This window comes from Oryctolagus cuniculus, chromosome 1, assembly GCF_964237555.1.
Source record: "Oryctolagus cuniculus chromosome 1, mOryCun1.1, whole genome shotgun sequence".
In the NCBI taxonomy this organism is placed as follows: domain Eukaryota; kingdom Metazoa; phylum Chordata; class Mammalia; order Lagomorpha; family Leporidae; genus Oryctolagus; species Oryctolagus cuniculus.
The window spans coordinates 156,451,737-156,476,420 of record NC_091432.1 but is presented as its reverse complement, the minus strand read 5'-3'; the positions used below and the strand labels follow the sequence as shown (position 1 = coordinate 156,476,420).

Genomic DNA, 24,684 nt, shown 5'->3' with positions numbered 1-24,684 from the left:
ATACAGATACCACAGTCCTCATTGGTGAGAGGACCGGTGACCTCCTGTGGCATGGTCTGTGGGCCATTTAAATTATTCTTATTCTTTCAGCTTCATTCATTCTCCCCTAGAAATCTCATCTTTTTAGATTTTGGAACATCTGCTTTTGTTTCCTTCTTCCTGGGTATCAGGAACCCAATCATCTGCATTGGCGGAAACCTGGAATCAGGAGGTAGAGCAAGGAATTAAACCCAAGCACTCTGATACATGGTGCAAATATTTTAATTGGTGTCTTAACTGCCAGCCCGATTATCTGTTCCTACTTCAAACTTTTTTGCACTCAAATAAATTTATATTTAAATTCCATTTTCCCATGAACTTTTTGAAGTATGCTCATCTATATCATGGTCTATGACATTAAAAAAAATCACTGCTCTGCATCCTTAATCCAGATGCCTTCCCCTGTAATCAGTACACATTGTTTACAATGTAAACTTTCTTTTAATATACTTCTTATTATGTTACTACAGTATAAACCAATCTTTGGCCAACCAATACCACCAAGCTTCAAAGACAGTGTCTTGAATTCTGAACATGATATACCAAGTGTGTGCTGGTTAACAACTGTATCTCTGTGCCCACTTTTAACTCATCATTTGTAGTTTACCTTGCTTTCCTGCTACTATATACTTTAGTCCATAAAATATTTTCTGTTATTTAGACATAGCACTCATTTTCACAACCCCATGATAGTGCACACACTGCCATCCCTGCAAAAATAGCTTTCTCCTCCCTGTCTGTTTTACACCCACAAATTCAAGTTTCATAATTCAAGTCCAACATGAGTAATTATGTGCAACCATTGTTCTGACTGGCACTACAATTTTGAATGTATGGTATGAAAACAAAATTACTGCTAGTCTTGGTATCTCTTTACAGGGAAACTAATTAAATTTAGTTAAAACTAAATGGGTTTTAGAACATATTTCTCATAATAATAACTTATGAGGTAAGTCAATTGAATTGTATTCATGAAGCATTTTACTTGAGTATGTATAAACAGAAGTATTAAAATTTTTTTGTTCCTTGCTCCCCCTAAACAGAAAGAAAATTCCTACATTAGCGAAAATTGTCTAGGATCTTAATCAAGTTTTAAATGTGCTCATTTTCAACCTGCTTTTAAAGTTCTGATATTAAAAAGAGTCTCCCTTATTAAATGAACCATTATAATTTTTTGAGGCACAGAGACGGGAAAAGGAGAGAAACTAATTATAGGATAATGTCTTGGAGACGGCATTGTGGTGTAGCAGGTAAAGTAGCATCCGGCAACAAATGGACCCCATATGGGCTCAGGTGGGAGTCCCAACTGCTCCACTTCCGATCCAGCTCCCTGCCAGTGCAGCAGAGAATGGCCCCAGTGCTTGGGGCCCTTCATCAGAGACCTTAATGAGGCTTCTGGCTCCTGACTTTGGTCTGGCCCAGCCCTGGCCATTGTGGCCATTTAGGGAATGAACCAGCAGATGGAAGATCTCTAGTTCTCCTTCTCTCTATATAACTCTGCCATTCAAATAAATAAATAAATGCATCTTTTTTTAAAAAAATATTTTCCATTAATTTCATAACAGAAAAGGCAAACATACAAATAATGGTGCAGATAAAAAACTATTTTTTTTCTCTTTGGTTGCAAGTCAGATCTAAGCCTATAAGGAGAAAAAAAGCAATCTGTTTCAAGGACCAGGAAAATCAAGCAGTAAGGTTAAGAAGGGCATATACATACCTCATAAGAGTGGTGCAGAGTGTGTCAAAATGAGAGCTCTGGCCAAGTGGCAACAGTGCACCACCCCTCATATCCACCTGATTTTTACCACTGGGAAATGTCACAATGATGTTGCCAAAAACTCAAGATATGCCAATATCACAAATCTGATGTGAGATTTCCTGATTTGTAATCTTTTATTTCATTCTTTAAACACCATATGAGATTTTTTTTTTTTTTTAAAGTTGCTAAAGTCTTCTGCTTTATACTCTGGTAAAATTGTAGTCTTTGAGAATTGCTGTTTTGTTTGCTTGTTTTTAAAGGTTTATTTATTTATTATAAATGGTAGAGGGAAACACAGAGAGAGTGAAAGAGATCTTCCGTCTACTGGTTCCCTCTGCAAATGAAGCTAGGAGCCAGGTGCTTCATCTGGGTCTCTAACACGGATAGCAGGGGCCCAAGGTCTTGCGTCATCTGCTGCTTTCCCAGAGATACTATCAGGGAATTGGATTGAAAGTGGGCAACCTGGACACTAACTAGTGCTCATATGAGATGCAAGCATTCCAGGCAGCCATTTAACCCGCTGTGCAAAAATGCAGGCCCCTGAGAACTGTCATCTGTGATATTTGTATATTTCTGTGTATTTAATACCTAGAAATATAAAGGGACTCATATAACAATCAGGAAAAAAGGATTTGTCCACCACTCATACTATTAAGAAAAATCCTTAAAGTTATCAAAATTATGATATCTATATCCTCCCTATAACTTGTGGAACATTATATATCAAACACCCATGGGGCCCTGTGGAATATTTATGCTTGACTTTGCAATTTTAGTAAAAGTACTTGGTAGGATGGATGGTGAAATACAGACATTATGTGGATCCTCTAAGAATTTTATGCTATGAACAAAAAAGACAGGATCCATGGCCCATGAATACTCAATTCTGAGCCACATCTGGAGACAAAGTGAGAAGCATCCGCTGCCTTACTTTCTAAAATCTATTTGGGCCATTGTCTCCATAAAGAGAAAAGGGAAGGGTGAGTCTTGATTTGGATATGGATCTCTATTGTTGGTGAGATTACATACACTCACACATATATAATACATGAGTACACCATGACTTCCATATTTATGAATGTTATTAGCCTGGGTTATAATCATGATTAGGTGAGAAACAGAACAGAAAAACAACCTGAATTTGAAACTTTCTTATGTGTTGGAAATTGAGTGACAAGTTAAAAGATTGTGTGATGCCTCACGTTAACACAAAGTTCATAGCCCCAGTGCTTTAAAAATATTGTAGTGTATCTTATAACTGATTCAAACCTAACTTAGAAACCATTTAACTAAATGTAGGCCGAAGTATTTTATAATCCTAAAATAAGCCACCTACCTCACCAATCCTTGAAAATCCTTAAAAGTCAGGTATCTTTTTTTTTATTTTTTTGCAAAATTGCTAATTAACCATGTGAAAAAAAAATGTAATGAATTTGATATGTTTTCTGGACCAAATCAATAGCCACGGCTGCCAGCAAAAGTTACTTCAGAGTTTTGGAAGATCAATCAGTTTGACAAGAGGTAACTGGAGTGATTGAGCTCAAAGTGCTGTAGAGTGTAACGTGTTTTCCTTTATCTACAATTCTTTTATTCCCCAGGGGAACATTTTTCAAATAAAGCAGGATGTACTTTCTCATTCCAGGAGTGAAAAAAGGATTCATATTAAAAAGATGAAAGTAGTACTTTCCTCCTTTTTACTGCTTGGGGGTGGAGAAAATAGCATTTTGGTGTTCCCTCCTGTTTGCCTTCTTATCTTTGTCTTTCTGCCAGTTTGTTAGTACACAAGGAGTAACTGAAAATAAATGGGTAAAATTCAACTTAGAAAAAACGGGAAAGGCAGTAAAGGTAAAAACTGGTACCTGGAGAAGTTTTTAATGCACCCAGAAAAGCATCAAAGAAAACCAGAGTTTGGAAGAAAGCAGTTCTATATTCCCTTTTCTTCCTTCTATCAATTTAAATTAGTGATGTCCAGGGTCCCAGATAGAACAATGAAGAAAAATTAAATTTTAAATTAAAGAGAAATGTCTGGCAAATCCACTGGTTTTAAGCTTTTTTAAATTGAATTTTGCACAAATATGGCACTGCCCCACTGATAAAGCACTTTCCATTCACCAGCCAGCCATCTCTATTGTCTCAGCAAATCACAACCTGCACTTCATTTCCAACTTAAAGTTCAACTGAGATAGGAGAGAGAGATTTGAGAACTTGAGTAGTTATTTAAAGAAATGTGTGTTAAGAAATCAAGATCCCAACAATTTTTTCATGTGAAGCTGGCATTCCTATCTCTTAAGTAAGATTCAGTGAACATCTTACTGAATGTCAAAGTATATGGGACATGAGAACAAGCTCCAAAATTTTAATTCTGTCTTGCTAAAGTTTATGCACACAAATTACTAATTAGATATCTAGTTTATTCTACAGGAAAAAAAAGGATATGATGGAGCAACTTTCCAGAGTACATTTAAGAATGATGGAGAATTAAAACTGCTTTCTCTTTCTCTTTCTTTGTTATCCAGTGTCTTTTTCTTGATTCAATGATCACACTCTCTTTAGTAGTAAGTAGTACCATATTTGTTGTTGTTGTTGTTGTTGTTGTTTTTTCCTGTAACTGTTCACACTTTATGCTGCTCAGAGCTGCACTATCGGACATAAAATTTTGTGTGTGGCTGTGCTTTTGGTAAACATTTGACCAACTAAATTTTTAAAAGCGTGTAGCTTTGTTTTTGTTTTATTTATGTTTTCTGCTGCTCTTTTTTTATAAGTAACATCAGACTTTGGAGCTTAGAGGACTCTTTTGGCTAAATTGATTCCCACACTTAATTTTACAGATGATCAAAGTTAGCCTCCAGGAAGAACAGGAAAACCATTTGATCCTATAGGTCACTGAAAATTTTCCTGTCAGAACAAAGGCTAACAAGAACTTTAAAAAATAATCTATCACAATCTTAATTTTCTATGGAAAATAGTATCCTCTCCCTAATACTGATTTGCAGTTGTGTTTGCTGTTAATTTGAATATGTATTTGTTTTGTTCATTTGATTATTTTTTTCCTGAAGAGTTTAATTTAGTTTTCTACTAAAGTTCTTTCAAATGAGGAACAATTAGGAACCTCTCCTATGAAGTGCGTTTAAAATCAAATACAATTCAACTGGAAAAGTTAGTAAAGAGGTTAATGGAAAATCAGCCAGTTGGAGAGTAATGGAACCAGTTCCCAGGTTCACAAAGCCAGTACCCAACCAAGTGATCTGTGTATGTGGCTTTTCCTAACTAAATGAAAAAGTTTTAACAACTGTACATACATATATATATATATACACACACATGTACATATATACACGTTCTCTTCTACATCATACATCTCTGATTCTGTGAAGAGAGGCACAAATATGAGTCACTGCCCTTGACAACAAATTTATCAAACAAGATGAAGCCACCCCTCCAAAGAATAACCTATAATATTCTTGATTATCAAGGAAAGAAGAATAAATACAATAAATCATTACTTGTGGTTTCAAGTAAAGGGGAGTTATTTTTTAACAATGAACAATATTAATTTGGATGCATATTTATAGCTTACTCAAGAAGAGTTAATAGGCATGGGAACACATCTTCTCATATATTAAATATTCATTATTTAAGGAAAGTACCCATTAAGGCATATAAATACCACCATTTTACTTCACCAAACTAAGAAACAAAATATAGAATTTCCAATAAAAGTGTAAAAAGGTTTTCTAGAAATATTGGAATTTAGGAATGATTAAAAAAATTAGTTAAACTAATTGTACCAAGTATTTAGGAAGATTTTATTTTTAATTCTGCTCAAACTTGAATTTCAAAATCACTTAACCAATCACTTAGAAATTGAGGAGATGCTTAACATTTACAGTATTGCTTTTGGTCATTGTTAGTTATGCATTCTTTCTATAATTTCTACTTCAAAAAATGTAGCTGCTCATTTTCTAAATAAAAAATAATATTGTGATTTAAGATACTAATAATTAAGTAGTAGCATAAATAATACATACTTTTTTCAAAATTCTAGTTACTACACCTGATCTTAGCTGAAAGGCTGAGAAGCGATTCAAAATTCTAGTTAATTAATATTTCTTTATTATTTTGTTGTTAGAATTGTACCTACAAATCACGTGGAATCTGTTAAAAACTAATTAAAAATTAAAATAAAATTTATATAAAATCATGGAGAATATATATATATATTCAGAGGTAAACAATGAAATATAATAGTGCAATCATTGTGATGGATAAAAAGAGAAAAACTATTTTAGTTTCAAGGCCATAACAAAACTACTCACTTCTGACCTAACTTTGAGATTTTTCCTCTCTTGATTTTTTATCTTTCTCTTGTTAAAGCAGAAGTTTTTTCTTTAATGATGGAGAACAGCTATTTATGCGATATATCAAAATTACTATGTAACTCAAATGTATTTTTTCAGCTTTCTTATTTTTATAAGGTGAAAAAATTTCATTTATTTCATATATACAGATTTAGAAGCATACCGATAGTACCCACCCTACCCTACCTCTTGCCCACACTCCCACCCCCCCTCCTACTTCCTTTCTTATTCATTCTTTTAATTTTTAAGATGACATACTTTCAGTTTATTTTATAATTACAAGCTTAACCTTCCAGTAAGTGAAGAATTCAATAAATAGTAAGAAGAAGAAGAAAAAAAAAAAAACTGTTCCTAAACAACAGACAAGGGCTGTAAACAATGATCCAATCTCATAATGTCAATTTTGCTCTAAAACATTGCATTTGTTGTACTCTATTAGTTACCACAAATCAGGGAAAACATATGATAGTTGTCTTTTTATGATTGGTTTATTTCTCTAAGCACAATGCCTTCCATACACATCTATTTTGTTGCAAAATGATTTCACTCTATTTTACTGATGAGCAGTATTCCATTTTGTGTATATACCACATTGTCTTCTTTTTTTAAAAAGATTTTTTTATTTATTTGAAAGCCAGAGTTCACAGAGGAAGAAGGAGAGGCAGAGAGAGAGATCTTCCATCCATTGGTTCACTCCCCAGTTGGCCACAACCAATCCAAAGCCAGGAGCTAATCTAAAACCAGGAGCCTGGAGCTTCCTCCAGGTCTTCCCATGCAGTGCAAGAGCCCAAGGGCTTGGGCCATCTCCCACTGCTTTCCCAGGCCATACCAGAGAGCTGGATTGGAAACGGAGCAGAGGGGACGTGAAGCAGCACCCACATGGGATGCTGACACAGCAGGCAGTGGTTTACTCACTACACCTCAACGCTGCCTTCCACATTGTCTCTATTTAAGGAATATAAACACAAAATTTACAAACAGATTGAAGCTTATCCCAACTTTAAAACTTTTGTCCTTTCAAAGTAACTGTTAATATGTAGTTTAAATATTGCTTTTTTCACATTCATAATTTCCTAGCATATATTTAGCATCAAGAAAGAATCAACATTCTGACAACTGCCTAAGAAAAAAGAAGTGAGAACATTTTATTTTGATGTAATCTAAAAAATATATCTTCTAATTTTTACATTACTCTTTAAGTAATAAATCATGACTTCACATTCTACTTTCATTTTTCTTCTAAAAGTTGCTAAATCTTTTAAACAATTTTTATGTATTTATTTTCATTTTATTTGAAAGTCAGAGAGACAGAGATGGAGGCAAATGCCTGCAGTAGCTGGAGCTAGGCCATGTGAAAGTCAGAAGTGTGGAGCTCAATCTGGTTCCACATACGATGCAGGGATCCAAGTACTTTAGCCATCACCTGCTGCCTCCCAGGGTAGTAATCAATTATAATTTTGTAATAATTATATTCATTACATTTTGTTGTTCATCATCAGTGCTAACACACTCACTATTCCTTTATTTTGAAATTAATTCCAATCTCTGTAGCTTAAAATAAAAATGCTGCTGTGTCCATGGTTTCTGGGAGTCCCAATGATGATTGGGTCCTCATCTGGGAAGACTTAAGACTAGGGATGATTTAGCAGGTAGGGATCTCAATCATCTAAAAGCCCATCCATTCATGTATCCAGAATGTAGAAAAGGATGAAGCTAAAACTGGGGCTGTCAACCAGAATATCTGCAAGTGACTTCTCCGTCTGCCTTGGCTTTCTCTCAGCATGGTGGCTTCTGGATATTCAGATTTTCTAGATGGTGAATAAAGTGCACACACACACAGACACACACACACACTCAGATTGCCTCAGACATTGTACTCCATTTGTCTAATTGTGAAATTAGCTATCAGCCTTTCCAAAGCAAAGGCAAAGGCTATAGACTCTACCTCTTGTTAAGAATACTTTATCTAACAATTGTTTGCTCTTTGGCTATAAATGATCTTCATTCTTCTCACATGTTTATCTCAGACCACTCAAGTTTTATCCCATTATGATGTCAACTCTATGTGAAAGGTCTTACCATCAAAATCATGTCTGGGAGTGATAATCCTGCAGAAATGCAGTATCCCATGTAATTGCCCAAATATGAAGACTCATGAACTCAACAGACAAGTTACTTCCCACCATGCCCTCTCCCTCCATCCTAAAATTGTACAAAGGAGGCAGAGATGTACAATAAATTCATGGATATTTCCATTCAAAAAGGGAGAAAAGTCATGGCAAGTGCATGGTGGTCAGTGGTCTGTAACAACTGTGAAACTTAGACAAGCACACATGGCCAGTTTCTTCATGGGGACTTAGTCCCATCCCATGAACATTTTTCTTCATGACTCTTGGTTTCATATCATAGAGTCCTGGTCCTTTCCTTTTAACTCTTTCCTTACCATAAGGATTGGATACGGTTTGTAAATGAGTTGACTTCTCCAGTGTTTTCTTGCAAGTACAGGTTGTGGAGTTTAAAAATTATTTTTAAAAACTTTCTTTATAATTTTCCCCTTTAGTTCAAACTGCTACTTTAAATTTATGGTTGTTTTATTGCATAACAGTCTGTAATTTATATATGTATTACATTAGCCAAATACCCCTGATAAGTGCATCTGTATCTTGAATTCACTGTGAGGATACTATTGTTTTACAAAGTGGTACTGATATACTGCTCTTATTTTAAGTCATTTGCTGTTGAATGGATTTATAATGTTTATTTGAGTTTATAAGTATTCCCTTGTTTAAACTTTTCCCTGACACATTTTTCTGACACTGCCATGTCTTTAAACTAAAACTAAAAATTTTGTCTTAGACAGACTAGAAATGAAAAATCTGCTTTCTAATATACTCAGTTACATTACTTTGTTTCATCTGAATTTTGCTTGAAAACTAGATTGTTTATCTCTACACCTAATTATATACAATTAAAGAATTAATTGGCACTTTCATTTTTCTTCATATAGCTCCTTAATCATTCTACTGTGCTTAAGATATATTTTCTCTTTCCCACACATTATTGAGTCCTGCAAAACTTTACTTTTTCTTAATAAAGGATTACTTCTTTTTTCAGTTTCCAAAAACAGCTTTCTCCCTCTCTTTGCAGAATTCATCAATAGCAGTATCAAAGCTTTAACAATGTGCACCAGCAGATTCCTCAAGTCCCTGCAAGCTTTAGTCTGGCATCCAGCCCAAATCCAATGGCAACATCTCAAGTTTTTATTGCAAGAGAACCCTATATTCAGGAACTACTGTTTCATAACAAACTGTCCCAAAGCTTAGTGACTTAGTCTAAGAATTTTATCAAGTAAATGAATTCCCCCAGGGTCAGCAGTCAGGTCAAGCATAGCAGGGACAGCCTGTCTCCATTACACAATTTCTGTGCCCTTAGTTGGGAAGGCACAAAACCTTGGGAGGCTTCATTTGTGGCACCTGGGTTCAGTGCAGAATATGCAACCCAGTAAAGGGATTTCATGCACAAATTGTTGTAACATTGGAAACTGGGTGCTAAGTAATCAGATTTGAATCAGGGATTCCAATAGACTCCGGGTTTCTATATCACACTTTGCTAGCTGTGGTTCAGAGGTCAGAAAATGGTGCTCTTCTTTCACAGATTCCATTCATCCACAACCATTCCAGCACAACTGCTTTTCAACGCCCTAAATCTGGGATCTGGTGTGTTTAGGGGACTTGTTAATCCACTGCTACCACACTTCTATGTATGTTTGCCTTCCAACACTCCAGACTCCCAATTGCAGAGCATCTAGAAAATGAAGTTCTTAAATTGTGTGATCTTTTTAACTGGAGGTAAGTTGAAACAGTTTAAATCAATGTAGGCAAACATAAGATCAACACTGACACCCTTATCTGCTTTCCCTGAAATTGCATCTTTCTCAGAATGTAGAGTTGTACATAAATTGTTTATGTCATCGTTTGCTAAGACCTGTCTCCAATATTCTCAGTACTTCTGGAGATTTTCCAAATTTCTATTATGAACAGCATTCACTCTGTCTTCTTTCTTTTATAATTTTAATGACATTATTCATTGCATTTATAACATGCTGGCTAAAATGTGCACACACATGTGTGCACGGCTATGTGTATGTTTGGAATGAAAGAGTTACTTTCATTCTATGAAAAATTTGCTATATGCACTGAACATTTCCTACTATTTAGATTTATTTGTTGCTGCTCTAACTGGATAACTATAACCTTTATCTCTTTATTATTTGCTACCCAAAGAAGTCAGGGTGGTTACTGTTCCCCCCCTTTTTTTTTCACTCTAGACTTTTCTACACAGTATGCACACGGGATTCACTAAAATTATACACTGAACTGATTTAAGTCAATGTAAGTAAAAATTGCATATGGAGATAAATCACAAGTATTTTGGAAACATATACACTGACCTCATTAATCTTGTGCAGTTTTGTTTTCCTAACATGTTTCATTCCTGAAGATATTATAGTAATTGTCCCCATCCTTTTTGAATGCATGTGGCTTTGCAATGTTATAAATCAAGACATTTCACTCTCTATCCTACAGGGCATTAAATCAAGGCATCATATGGAAGGAAAAGAATAAACACTCAGGATATCTTTATATTAAATCATTCCTCTTTTTACTCAAAAGAATGAATATTATGACTAATTGCATAATAAATAAATGCTTGTGAAGACTTTTAGTATAAAAAATTAACATACAGTTATTAATTTCTTAGATATGTTTTAGAAAACAACTATTCTCGTATTTTTAGAAATGCTAAACATCTTTTCAGCTTGTGAAAATTACATTTTTTGTCATATTTAGTTCTAATTACTTACAAAACATTGAAAACCTATCTCAAATATCCTACAGAACATTTTGATATTTTAGCCCTTTTGGTTTGTTTTTGCATGTTTTGTTAATTGAGAGTTTAGCTCATTTTTGGCCACCCAGGTTATAAAATCACATCATAGATATCTGTGCAACTTCTTAAAAATAAAAAGATAATAATCTGTTCTGGATGATTCTACTCCAGGAAAAATTATTGAATTTTTCAAGTGTCTTCCATCTCCTTTTTGTTTTGATGTCATGGACTAGTAGGAAAATGCTGCCTGCTGACAGTTGAGATCAAAATATGTACTTGCAATTGTATCTTCAATGCACTATTTCCTTATTGTTGAGGGAACTGAGTGATAGAGATGCAAGGGTTTCTGAATATTCTTCCCTAATTTTCTCTCTGTAGAAAGAAGTCACTTTGCACTCATATTCTGTTTGTTTTCATATCCATGTTCAAAAGAACAGCCTTAAGGATTAAAGCAATACAAATAAATTTATTTTTGATCCTCTTCCCACTTCACGCCATTTTATTAAAAATACCCTTCATACATGGAGAGAAGAAAGACATGTCACCTGAGAGATTCACAGTATTTGTGTGGTCAGACAGGTTAGAAAATTAAATCTTACATACTAACTTTCCATTTTACTTTAGTTGTCAAATATGATGCCAAATTTTAGTCATTATTAATACTTGGGACAAGTATTAATATGGCTCTTTTTAAAATTTTTAAATGTCTTACTTTTTATTGTACATTAACTCATAAGTAGTTTTAGTAGGTAAAAGTGCTTCAACTGGGGTCAGTATTGTGACATAACAGGTTAAGACACTGCTTGTGACACCTACATCCCATATGGTTGCTGGTGTGTGTCCCGGCTGCTCCATTTCTGATCGGGCTACCTGCTAACGCGCTTGGGAAAGACAGCGGAAGATGGCCCAAGTGCTTGGGTCCCTGCCACTCATGTGGGGGAATCAAAAAAAGCTTGTGGCTCCTGGCTTTGGCCTGGACCTTGTGGCCATCTGAGGAGTTATCCAGGATATAGAAGATCTCTCTCTTTGGATCTCTCTCTCCCTCTCTCTCGCTCTCGCTCTCCCTCTCGCTCTGTGTGTGTGCGTGTGTGTGTGTGTCCCTTCTCTCTGTAACTCCGGTTTTCAAATAAATTTTAAAAAGTGAAAGAAAAAAGCGCTTTGACTTTCATGGTGAAGTGGCGTTATCATACAAATACAATAATAATAATCCCAATGTCTACATTTGTTTGCAAACAATCCAAAAGAAGATAAGAAATGTATTTATAAGAATAAATTTTCCAGGGATATTTAATTTTGAGCCAGATGACAGTAAATAAAATACTTAGAAAAATATCAAAGAGTGGCCTCTTGAATAAAAAAGTGTTTGAAAAAAAATAAACTAGGGGTAAATTTTAAAACACTATCAAATGATGTAGCCCTTACTAGTTACAGGATGAAAACGCTACATCAGCATTACACAAACAAAAGTTAAAGTTAGGAAGTAATCATGTTCTGGAGTCAAAGGGAAGCAGCAATAAAACAATCCAGACTGCATATGGTAGCAAGGACCTCTGTGATCTTTCATGAGAGGAACTATAGTTGGTTCTTTGATGAATTTGTATATATACAAAGAAAGTTATCCCTATTCTAACCCCAACATGAATCTTGTATTGCGTTCTAACACTCTAACTCACAACATTTACTGCCTTAATGTTGTATACATCTCCAAAAAGGCAGTGATTCTGTGAATATAACACATCGATTTCAGTAACTTTTTCAAGATTTTTTCTGTCCCAAACAAGGGAAGCTAATTTAAGTACATGAGAACTTTACAGTATTTTGTTAGAGTTGAGGAAAGCTTGGGATTAGAGAAAGCAGAAAGAGATAAAGAAACATGGAAAGAAGGGAAGGGAAGGGGAAAGGAAGGGAGGGAAGGGGAGGGGAGGGAAGGGGAGAGGAGGGGAGGGAGAGGAGGGAAAGGAAGGGAGGGGAGGGGAGGGAAAGGAAGGTACCATATTAAAATAAACCAGAGTGTCGTACTCTTGGAAGCTCTTAACATGGTGCTCTAAATTAACCAATTAACTTTTGTATTCCTATGATCAAACTCACTCTGTCATCATGTAATGTTTTCAATGACTTCCTAATGTTTATCATTAAATTTGATTCCTTTTTCCTTTATTGTATTGTTCTTATATGATTTGATCAGCAAACATATTAGCTTAATATTATGAATATGGGTGCTTTTTATTTCATGAAAAATTGTATCTATTCCTTTAATAAAATACATTTGACACATTTATGTAATATTCTATTTCTTAGAGAATTAGCTATATCTTTTTTTTCAAATTTACCACTTTCTTGAGACTAATTCTTAATAAAAAGTGTATATAGGGTCACTGATTTTACTACATCCAAACAGCTAGGGAGCAGAAAATTTTCTAACTATGAGAAAAGAGGCCATGATTTTTAAGTTTAGCGATTTTAATGGTTAAAAAAATTATGTATATTAGTTACTCCTGAGTTTCTACCATGCTATTACTAGTGGAATTTTTGAATATTTAACCAAATATATAAGCATTAAATCTTGCAGTTTTTTCTCTTAAGTTAAAATACAGTCTTATTTAGCAGTTTAGCTCTAATACTATGATACTGAAGTTTGCTAAGAGTTGACCATATGCAATCTATAATCTAAGGCATTAAAATACAGCATAATATTAAGTCAAATTTTGGAGGATTTCTTTATTCATTACTTTTATTGAATTTGAAATGCTTTTAACTTTCACAAAGTACTAAGTTTAGTCATATTTTCTAAATAATGTTTTACTTGTTAAAATAAAGCATTTCTTTTATAGAAAAGGGAAGAAATGAAAGCTCTTTCCTTAAATCATACTAGAAATTTAGATGAGAAAGAAATCAGTATGAGAAGTATGGAGCATTAAGTTATTATTTATTTTTAGTATCTTTTCAATCAGAAATTACTTAATAAAAACAAACCTTTTGATATTAACCAGGAAATATAAATTTTGTCATACAACATTAATAGATCTGGGTGACAAAAGGAAACTGAACAAGTATTCTGTTGTTCTATTTTTAATTTGTATCACTTTGTGTAAACAAAGTTAATTACTGCAAAAATTTATGAAGTTAATTTTATAGTATATCAAAGCATTAGGAAATATATTTGAATGCTTAGAAAGTTATTATTTTCATGTCAGATTATGCCTACACTTCTGGAATTCTATAACTTTGATAGTAGCAGAAATATGTGGAATGTACAATGTCGATCCCCGTCTTCGGGGAGGAACGACACTGAACCCTGCCTAGGCTTCATATCCGAGTCACGGCACCATTATGTCGCTCCCCCTCTTCGTGGAGGAACGACACAGGACCCTGCGCTGTTCTTTTGTCTGCTCGGCCCTCCCCGGGTTTGCTGCTGGTTCTTCCCGGGTTGGCTACCGTCCCTTCCACCTCCGTGGAAGGGCGGTTCCCCCTGCCACCTTCCCCACTTCCGCGGGGGAGCGGCACACCGCCGGCCGGCTCTCTCGGGGGCTGCACAGGTGTTCCTTCAGATGTTCCTCTTAGATGTTCCTGGTGCATGTTGTCTCTCTCCTCCTTTATAGTCCTCTTCCACCAATCCCAACTCTGCTACCCACACGCCGAGTACGCTGCCCTCCTCCAATCAGGAGCAGGTCCTGCTGTTTATTGGTTGAACTGGAGGCAGCTGTGTAGAAGCTGTTTCTCCCTTCTCAGTGCCATATTGTGGGAGAGCAGATGCATAGAATAAGTCTTAATTCCAGTAACTTAGTCTAGTCCGAGTTGCTCCCCACAGTACAATCCCTATTATCCTTTGCATAATATTTTAACTTTAAAAGTGTTTTCACATTTGTTTTATTAGACCTTTTCCTATGTATATGGAATAGCTTTAGCAAGTATTATGAACAGTATTTAATAAACAGTGAAATAGTCAACAGTGAACATTAAGTGGCAGATTTGAAATTGAGACCTATATGTCAAAATGTGATAATTCTTGTAACATAAAGAAGTAATGGCAATAAAGTACAATGGCAAAAGAAAAAGAAAACCAAAAATAAAAATATGATGGTAATAATAGTAATAGAGATTACTAGAGTTTATGCTATGCGTTTTAAATGTCATATTTCATCTCATGCTAATAGCAGCATTGTGAGGGAGTCTTACACCAATTATTAGACGCCAACTGCAGAATGTCACTTAATTTGGCCAAGGTCACAAAGCCAATCATTTTGGATATTTTATATAAGATTTTCAATTCCAGGACACTCAAATGAAAGGCCTCTTAATTTTTTAACAGTAGATTGTGTGATAAGCTATGTGTTTAAATACTGAAATATGTCAGTTTATCTGAGATTTGAGACCCATTAATTTTACATGGGTATTTGAAGCAGCACTGTTGAGTTTTCATACCCTTGAGAGTTGCCCATTTTGACAATCAAGAAGATAAAAGAGAAGAATAAAAATAATATTCTAGAATTTTAGAAGACCAGCATCAAGAACATCTCGATCGCAGTTTTTTCTTTGCCAGTTGATGTTGAAATGAGCTCTATTTTCCTTTCTAGAAGTTACTGATGAAGATTTCTTGATCTGCCAACCACTCACAGGTATTATTTTTGTCCTTTAAAATCAGAAAAAGAACAAAAAGAAAGGAGAAAGTTAATATATCCTGTGATATGGGATATTATTGCTTTGAACATTTTAAGAGAATTTATGTGGAACCAGACTAATTTTAAGGAACTCCCTGTGGGTTCTGTTTGTTGTTTTGAATTGCTTTAATAGTAAACTTGCATTATTTATGTTTATTAATATTTAGAATGCACTCTGCAAGGATGATTTTCATCTGAGTTATAATTAGTCTCAGCTGATGAATGCAATAAAATGATTAGAAACAACTTTGTGAGATCATTACCAGTGTCGTGGGAGAAAATGTTAAAACACTGTTCCAATGTATTCCCTTCAAAGATCTGTCAAAATGAGCTTCAACCCACTTAAAATCCTACATGGATCATATTAAATTCATGTCCTCTCTCACAAAGTTATTGAACTTCGCACTCTGATTCTGTCCTCCAAGAGCCAGCTCACATTTCTTCCATCTATAAATTTTCAATATTTATTTTTTAATTTAAATATATGATCTTTATAAAAAGATTTCAAAAATGTAGTGGTATGGAGAACTGTGTGAACATTATCCATAAGCTTTCCATGTGGAAATAACCATTTTGGACTTCAGCATATTTATTTTAATTTGAATATGTGATGACTGTCATGTAGATGTGGCATAGATATGGCATATGCATTTTAAATAATTGAGTTAATATTTTATTGATAATGCCATATTAGTTATGTTAACTTGACATGATAGTAGAACATTTGTTCTAATAGTTTTTAAAAACACTTTTCACCTACTAACTAATCTGAATATTTGATAGTGAAATTAACCACCCTGCAAACCATTGTATTTTAACTGTTATTTTTGTCAATAAAATGAATAATAACAACCACAATAATAATAGACTTTATATTTGTGTATCTCTTCTACCTAGAAAAACATAATTTTTGAAAAAAGTTTACCATGTGATTATTAGAGTTTTTGTATGTATCTAAAGTCATAGTACAGGAGGTGGGCATTTAGCTTAGTGGTTGAGATCAAGTTAAGATACCCACATCCCATATCAGAGTTTGATACCCAGGTTTGATACCCCTCTGGATTCTGATTCCAGTTTAATACTAGTGTAGGTACTGGGAGGCAGAAATGATGGCTCATGTAATTGGGTTCCTGCCACCCATATGGGAGATGTGGATTGAGTTCCCAGCTTTTGCTCAACACATTCCTAGTCATTAGGATCACTGGGGGAGTGAACCAGAAGGTGGAATCTCCCTCTCTCTCTCTCTCTCTCTCCCTCTCTCTCTCTCTCATTTTCTCTTTCTGTCTCTCACCTCTATCTTTCCTCCTCTGCTTCTTAAATAAATAATAAATAAATAAATATTTTTAAAGTCTAGAGTATTTGTATTTGTTTGCAGGACTAACAGTATTTGAGTACCTGCCTTAAGAGTACTAAATAGTGTCATTAATAGTACTTGCATATTTGGTAAATGTGAATATTTTACATTTTATGTTTAGTCTACTTTAATTATTTGTAAGGAGACTTTCCTTCATATTTCAAATAACCATTCATAATTTTCCAAATAGTTACATTATTTATTATAAATGCTTTTTTGTTTTCTGAGAATAGGTTTCACAGACTTTTGTCTAATATATATTTGTTGCTAATATTCACCAGAGACTGTTTTTTCAGGCTTTCTTGGTAACTTTAACACCAAAAAATGTATATTTTCTTGTTTTACATTCTTCAGGTTTGTTTTACTCTTTCATTAAATCAAAGCATGGTCTACATTAAAAAATGATTTATTTCATTCTTTTTCTGAAAGACAACATGCGTGAGAGAAATAAAGAGAGAGAGAGAGAGAAGCAGAATGATCCTCTTTCTGCTGGTTTACACCTCAAGTGGCTGCAGCAACCAGGGCTGATCCAGGTGGAAATCAAGTGCCAGGAACTCTATCTGGGTCTTCCACATGGGTGCCAGGGACCCAAGTACTTGGGCCATCATCCACTTCTTTCCCATGTGCATTAGCAGACAGTTGGATCAGAAGTTGGGTAGCCAGGACTCAAGCTGATACTCCAATGTCGAATGCTAACATTGCAAATAGAACCTTAACATACTGTACCACCAACCCCCATAATCTGTAATTTTATTTTTCTATTAAAAATTATCTTCTGAGTACACTTTTTATGGTAGTTCATGAATTATTATTTTTAAGTTTTTATGATTTTAATGAGATAGAGAACAACACACACATACATGCACAGAGAGAGAGACAGAAGCAAAGAGAGAGAGAGAGCCCCCATCTACTGATTAACTTTCCAAATGCCCCAACAACCAAGGCTGTGCTGAAGTCAAATCCAAGGCCCGGGAATGCAATTCATGTCTCCCATGTGGATGACATGAATACTTCATGGGATATTCATTGGCTGGAAGCTGGGGTGAGGAACTAGGCCCTGCAATCAAAGTCAGGCATTGCAAGTAAGATGTGGGTGTTTTCACTGGTAAGCAAACTGTGTATTTCTAAACCTTGTGTCTTGAAAAGTTGTATTCTTTCATTTTTTATTTGTTAACAACTCACAACTAGTTATCCAGTAGGGTTTACCTGAGATAATCTGTATATTTAAGCAAAATATTTGAGTGACTAAGTAATAATTATGATTTTTAAAATGGCAAGCATGATTAGTTTATATGGGCTTTTTAATACAAAATTGCCATTTTTCCTAAGCATTTTGTTGCCATTGTATGCCATTACATAAAAACTTTAATTTATTTATGTTATATTATTGACCTCTTTTCATAACTGTATTAATTTTCTTCTTGATATGCCAATTGCAGCAAATTATCCTGAAGTTTTTCATCTTTAGTCAAATATCTTCATGCTTAGATCATAGTAAAGCCATAGGTCTTTTATTGGTAGTTCTGTCTGTACTGATTTCACCCAGCATCACAGTTTCAAATAAAATCAGTGTGCACATAATTTCAATATTTAGATTTTTGGCCTTGTTTTCCCATTGCACTTCTCAAACCAATTTGACATTACTGTTTGGATTATCTATTATCAAGCTCCAATTTAAATGTGCAGAATAAAATTCTTTATTGAATCTAAATTCAATCCTTGATTCCTGTCCTATTTTTTCATCACCCATGAATTCTGCCCCTCAACCCTATACTGTCAACTCTGCCTAAGTAAGCAGGGAGATATCTAAGAAGGAGGAGTTGAGATTGCCGGCTCCTACCTGAGGTCTCACTTTCGCTACAGCCCCACCTGCACCAAAAAAACCCTTGCCCCAACTGCATCCTGCACAGAGGAAAACCAACATGACTTTAAAAACCAAAACTGGTTTTGCAGCTTGGAACTGGTGCCACTTAAAAATAACCGTCATCGTTGCCCTTGACAATCTTTAGCTAATTATGAAGTTATGATAATAAAACTACAATGGCCAGCACTCTCACCCCCATAATCCTGATGCCATGACATTTTGGAGATTTCCAAAAATGGGTGATTTTCTAACCCCACTTTAAACTCCAACCCCTCTATATATTGAATTAGGTCCCACCCCACTCGCAACCCCTTATGCCTTCAGATCATATAAAAGGATAGACCAAAACCTTGCTGAGAGCTGTCTTTCATGAGCATACCCACGCTGTATATTGAGTATGGAGTTGTATTTCGTATGTAAATAAATTTTGCTTATTATTTTGAAATAGTCTTGTTCTTGAATTCCATCTTGCATTGAAGACAAAAGCCTGGACCTAGCTACTCCATGAAATACTGCAAGAATACTTCCCAATTTTGTTCTCAAATATTCCTTGTTCAACCTTTGTAATTGACCTTGAACAAGCATTTGCTTTCAGTAGTTTAGCAAAATTCCTGTATGCTATCCTAGCTCTCCTTTCTTTAGATATGTGGTCCATATTTCACACATTATCCCCACCAAACACCTTCTGGTGACCTCCTAGTATATGAAAGACCCATCCGAATTATTCCCTGTGGCTCATCTTACATGCTCTGGTACAGATGTATCCATCTCCTTTCATTTCTCTTCTCTTTACCTCTGCTTTTATCTTCGCAATATTTCTACTGAGACGATGTTGCCCCTAAATTTTTGGTAAATGACCTCTCATCAATTAAGACTCAGCAAAAATGTTGTTTACCCAGAGAGGTAATGATTATTTTTCCCAACGTCATATCCCTATCTTTCTGCCTCTCACTAATCTGTTTTAGTTTGCTGATTGATAGATATCATCAAAAATAAAACAAAATATATGTTTGCAAATATTCTCAAGCCTTCCTTATTAGAATATAATTTCAAGAGAGACAAAATTTGTTATATTGCACATTATTGTACTACCACTATACAAAATAAGATTAAAAAGTGGATCTCTACATATATTTCATAGAAAATACTACCATATGCTTATTGTGAATGATAGGTTTTAGTAATATATGATGATACTCTGTATTATTCAGGGCTGTTTTATTGAACAGTTACTATTGATAATAGCTTTCTATATTTCACCTTTGGCCAGTATAGTTTTTCCTACCTTCTAATTTCTTATCTTTTGTTTTTTAACATTTCAATATCATTTTGTTTTAGATATATATTTCAATCAGCATGTAATTAGACTTCATTTTATAAGACAATTGGCAAGAGTTTCTGTTCTAGAAGATAAACATAAAACAATTATATTTATTATCATAATTGACAACCTCTATTATATTTTTCTATGTTTTTAATGTTTAAATGCTTTCTTGTTGATTAATTTGTCTCATCTTTGGTTATCTTAGCAATTCAATGTTGTTAGTTTTCTTTAATTTCTATGCATGCATGTTAGTTTACCTATTATTTTACATATAGATTTATGATTATCAAAAATTAAATATATAGTTATATCCTGATTCACCTGTAGGAAAGATGAAGGCTTTAGATGTTTTTCTTACTCTACTGCCTTACATGTTTTTGTTAGTGAAATATGCAATTTTCCTTGTGTATGATTGCTTCAAATTTTCTTTCTATAACCCCTGCTTATTCTTTCATTGAATACTTATCATATTGCCGTTTATCTACTTTTTAATCAATGTTAAAAAATTAGGATAATTTTTTTGATAAAAACTTCCTCTTTAAGCAAGGCTTTAAACATGGAATAGATTTCTTGAATAAAATGGAGAGTTTCCAATACATTGAAACATAAAATCAGAAGTCACCATCCATACAATACTCGGCGGGAAAAAAACTGAACAGCAAGGTCACATGACCCCTGTGATAACCCTGGTCTTACTCTCAGATGCTCTGCGGGCTACAGAACACATCGTGGCTTCTGGGGTCACATTCAGGGGAGGCCGTGGCCTGCAGAGCACTCTCGCTGGCTGGGCTGTGGTGGTGTTGGCTTTACTCACGAAGCAAAGCAGCAGGTACCAGCATATGTGAACAGTGTATTGAACATCCTTGAAATACCAGAGTGAGAAGAAGGAAGGGAGGCAACATAATGTTATTAGAAAGATGTCAGAAAGGAAGAACAGCTGTGTGGAGCTCGAGGCTGGAAGTGGCTCGCCAGCTTCATTTCTTTGGTTTCTTCGGTAGTGGCCGCCGGAACAGCAGGATGTGGGGTTCTGGTTCGTGGATCATATAATGGACCCATCCCTGACTCTGCTGAACGCCAAGGTTCCTCCATTCAGATTCAGACATCAAATGGGTTTTAGGGACCAGTTTGGCTATGTCCTTGGGCACCATAACATGCCGGTACTCGAACTCCTCGTCGTCGTACTTGTCCGAATAGTAAATCTGTGCGACATGATCGCTCTGCCTGCGGGCCATCAGCCCCGCGCTGCCAACCTCCGAACAACTCCAGGATAATGTTTTTAAAATTTATTTATTTATTTATTTGAGAAGCAGAGTTACAGATAGACAGGGAGAGACAAGGAGGTCTTCCACCCGCTGGTTTACTCCCTAAATGGACAAAACAGCTGGAGCTGTGCCGATCTGAAGCCAGAGCCAGGAGATATTTTCAGATCTCCCACGTGGTTGCAGGGGTCCAAGCACCTGGGCTATCTTCCGCTGCTTTCCCAGGCCATAGACAGAGAGCTGGATCAGAAGAGGAGAGGCCTGGACACAAACCAGCGCCAGCACTGGATGCTGGTGCCACAGGTGGAGGCTTAGCCTACTAAGCCAAAGTTGAGCCCCTAGGATAAATTGTAATTCTTTATGGTCTCTCTTTTTTAAAAATATTATTTGTTTGTTTGTTTGTTTATTTTGAAAGTCATGTTAGAGAAACAAACAGAGGGAGAAACACACAGGAGAGATCTTCCATCCTCTGGTTCACTCCTCAGATGGCTACAAGAGCCAGCACTGGGCCAAGCTGGAGCCGGGACCCAGGCATTTCACTCAGGTCTCCTACACAGGTGGCAGGTGCCAGAGTACTTGGGCCATTTTCTGCTGCTTTTCTGGGCCATTAGCAGGGAGCTGGATTAGAAGGGGAGTAGCAAGGACACAAGTCAGCTCCTGTATGGGATCTCAGTGTTTCAGGCATCCGCTTTAGTCACTATGCCACAATCCTGGTGCCAACAAATTCTCTTACACTACATTTTCCTTTCAGGGGAATGAAATTCTGAAACAAACTTAAACTAATTTGATATTAATTACAAAAGCATTGTATGTGTAATGTAAAAAAAATTGGGGTATTTGGCCTACTGATTAAAACATCAGTTACCATTCCTGTATCCCATGTCAGAATGTCTGGGTTTGCACCCTGAGTCTGCTCCTGATACTGAATCCCTATTAATACAATGTGAAGTAACAGATGGTGACTCAAGTACTTGGGTCCCTGCCATCACATGGGATAGCTGGGTTGAGTTCCTGGTTCTTGGGTTTGGCTTAGTCCAGTCCTCCCTATTGTGAGTATGTGAGTTTTGAACCTGCAAGTAGGATCTCTCCCTGAAATAAAACATAAAATACAAAACTAAAAGTGTAAGCCTACAATTATATGATGTGGAGGTATAAGCTAAAAACCATTATTTTTTCTCAGCGTGTTAATTTTTTTTAGAATTGTTGTGGATTTGCTTTTGTAATTATGCTTTTACCCATTGCAAATTAATTTTTTATTAAGGGCAAGGCAATATGTGGGGTTCACTTTTTCCAGGGCTACAGTTGCAGTTGTTTAAGACTGTCCTTTGTCCATGGATCTTGACACATTTACCAAAATCACTTGTCCATATATGTATTTGTATGTCCCTGAACTCTGATATTGTTAGAAATGTGCACTTTTGAAGTTAGAATTCAAGTATTTCTTTAATTCTGGAAAATAATGGAAAATTTGAAGTCAATCAAACCTGAGTATCAGAAGGGAATCGTTTCAAAACCCTTGGAAACCAAAATCCACAGATATGCATGTCCCTTATATAAATGCTTTGATAGGGGACAAGGACAAGAAAAAGAAATCTACAAGTAGTAGTAAAAATAAGAATTTTTGAATATTTTTAATCTGCAGTTAGGCAATTTATTGGTGCAGAACTTGCACATATGTAGTGATTATTGTGTTTCAGTTCAGTACTTATTTTCTGTTGTTGCCTATACTTCTTTATTTTGCCATGCCAGACTACTTTCCACTTCTTAATCTCTCAATCTCTATTTTCTGAGTAAGCTTGTATATTCTGTGTTCCTTTATTTCTCTATGCTTGATTATGCTTGAATATATCTGCATGTTCACTCTCCAAATGGCTGCAGCAGCCAGGACTGGCCAGGATGAAACCAGGAGCCTGGACCTTGGATAATTTTCCACTGCTTTCCAAGGTGCACAAGCAGAGAGTTGGGTTGAAAGTGGAGCAGCCAGAGCAAGAACTGGAACTCCAATATAGGATGTTGACAGTGTGTTCATAACTTGCTGAGCCACAATAACAACCCCAGAAATATCATTTTTGAAAATCCAGATGAGAAAATAGTTTCATAGGAGCTAAGAAATATCATTAGTTAATTACTTAAAGCATCTGAGTGGAGCACAGAAATCATAAATGTTACAATGAAGAGGCTTAGAAAGAACAGTTTTACTTTTCCTCCAAGCTCATGCGATGCAGTGCAGGGAGATTCTCTCCATGTGGGAAAAGGAGAATGAAGTGAGCACCTGACTTTGCTGCAAACCTCAGCACCAGGTCTGACCTCTTGGTCATATCTACCAAGCTGTCTACTAAAGATCCAAGTGCAGTATGATCCCCATAAACCAGGGTTTAGACCTTCCCAGTCAAACACATGTACTAACTCCTGCTGGCCTAAGGACCAGGCTGCACTCATGGTCACCCAGATAGAAGACTGCCATGCCTGAAGACTCCAACAACAAATCTGCTTTTGATCCCACCACCCAACCCATCCAGAATATCTGGACAGATTAAATGATAGAGTTTTCTGCAAAAAAATTAATTAATTAATTAATTAATTAAAGAAGGAAAGAAAGAAAAGAAAGAAAACCAGCCAATACAGATTGCAAGTTGTGCCTACTTCTTCAAATGCCAACACAGAGTCATGAAGTTCCTGAATAATCATGGGAAATGTGACACAAATAACGGCAAAACATAAAGTACTAATAACTGACCCAAAGGAAATGGAGACCTATGAATGGTTGATAAAGAATTCAAAATAATCATCTTAACAATGCTCAGGGAGTTTTAATAAAATGCAGATAGAAAATACATGAAGGAAAACAATCACAAAGAATAACAGAGAACTCTAACACCAATCTTCAAGGAAAAGCAAATATAAACTATCTAGTGATTTAGTACCACCTTACATCAATTAGCATGATCATCACCAAAAAGTCAAAAGAAATGTTGGTGAGGATGTAGAAAAAAGAACGAGTGTACACTGCTGGTGATACGTAAACTGATACATTTAGTATGTAAAAAATGTGGAAGTTTTTCAGAAAATTAAAAATAGAATTACTTTATGATCTAGAAATTCTTCTTCTGGATATATATGTGAAGTTAATGAGATGAGTGTCCTGAAATATCTGCACTCCCATGCTCATTGTAGCACTA

General features: G+C 35.5%; 1 pseudogene; it reads right to left on the bottom strand.

The window, feature by feature from the left end:
• Positions 1-20,771: 20,771 nt before the first annotated feature.
• Positions 20,772-24,684, bottom strand: part of LOC138846183 (cyclin-dependent kinases regulatory subunit 1 pseudogene) — a 130,241-nt pseudogene continuing 126,328 nt past the window's right edge.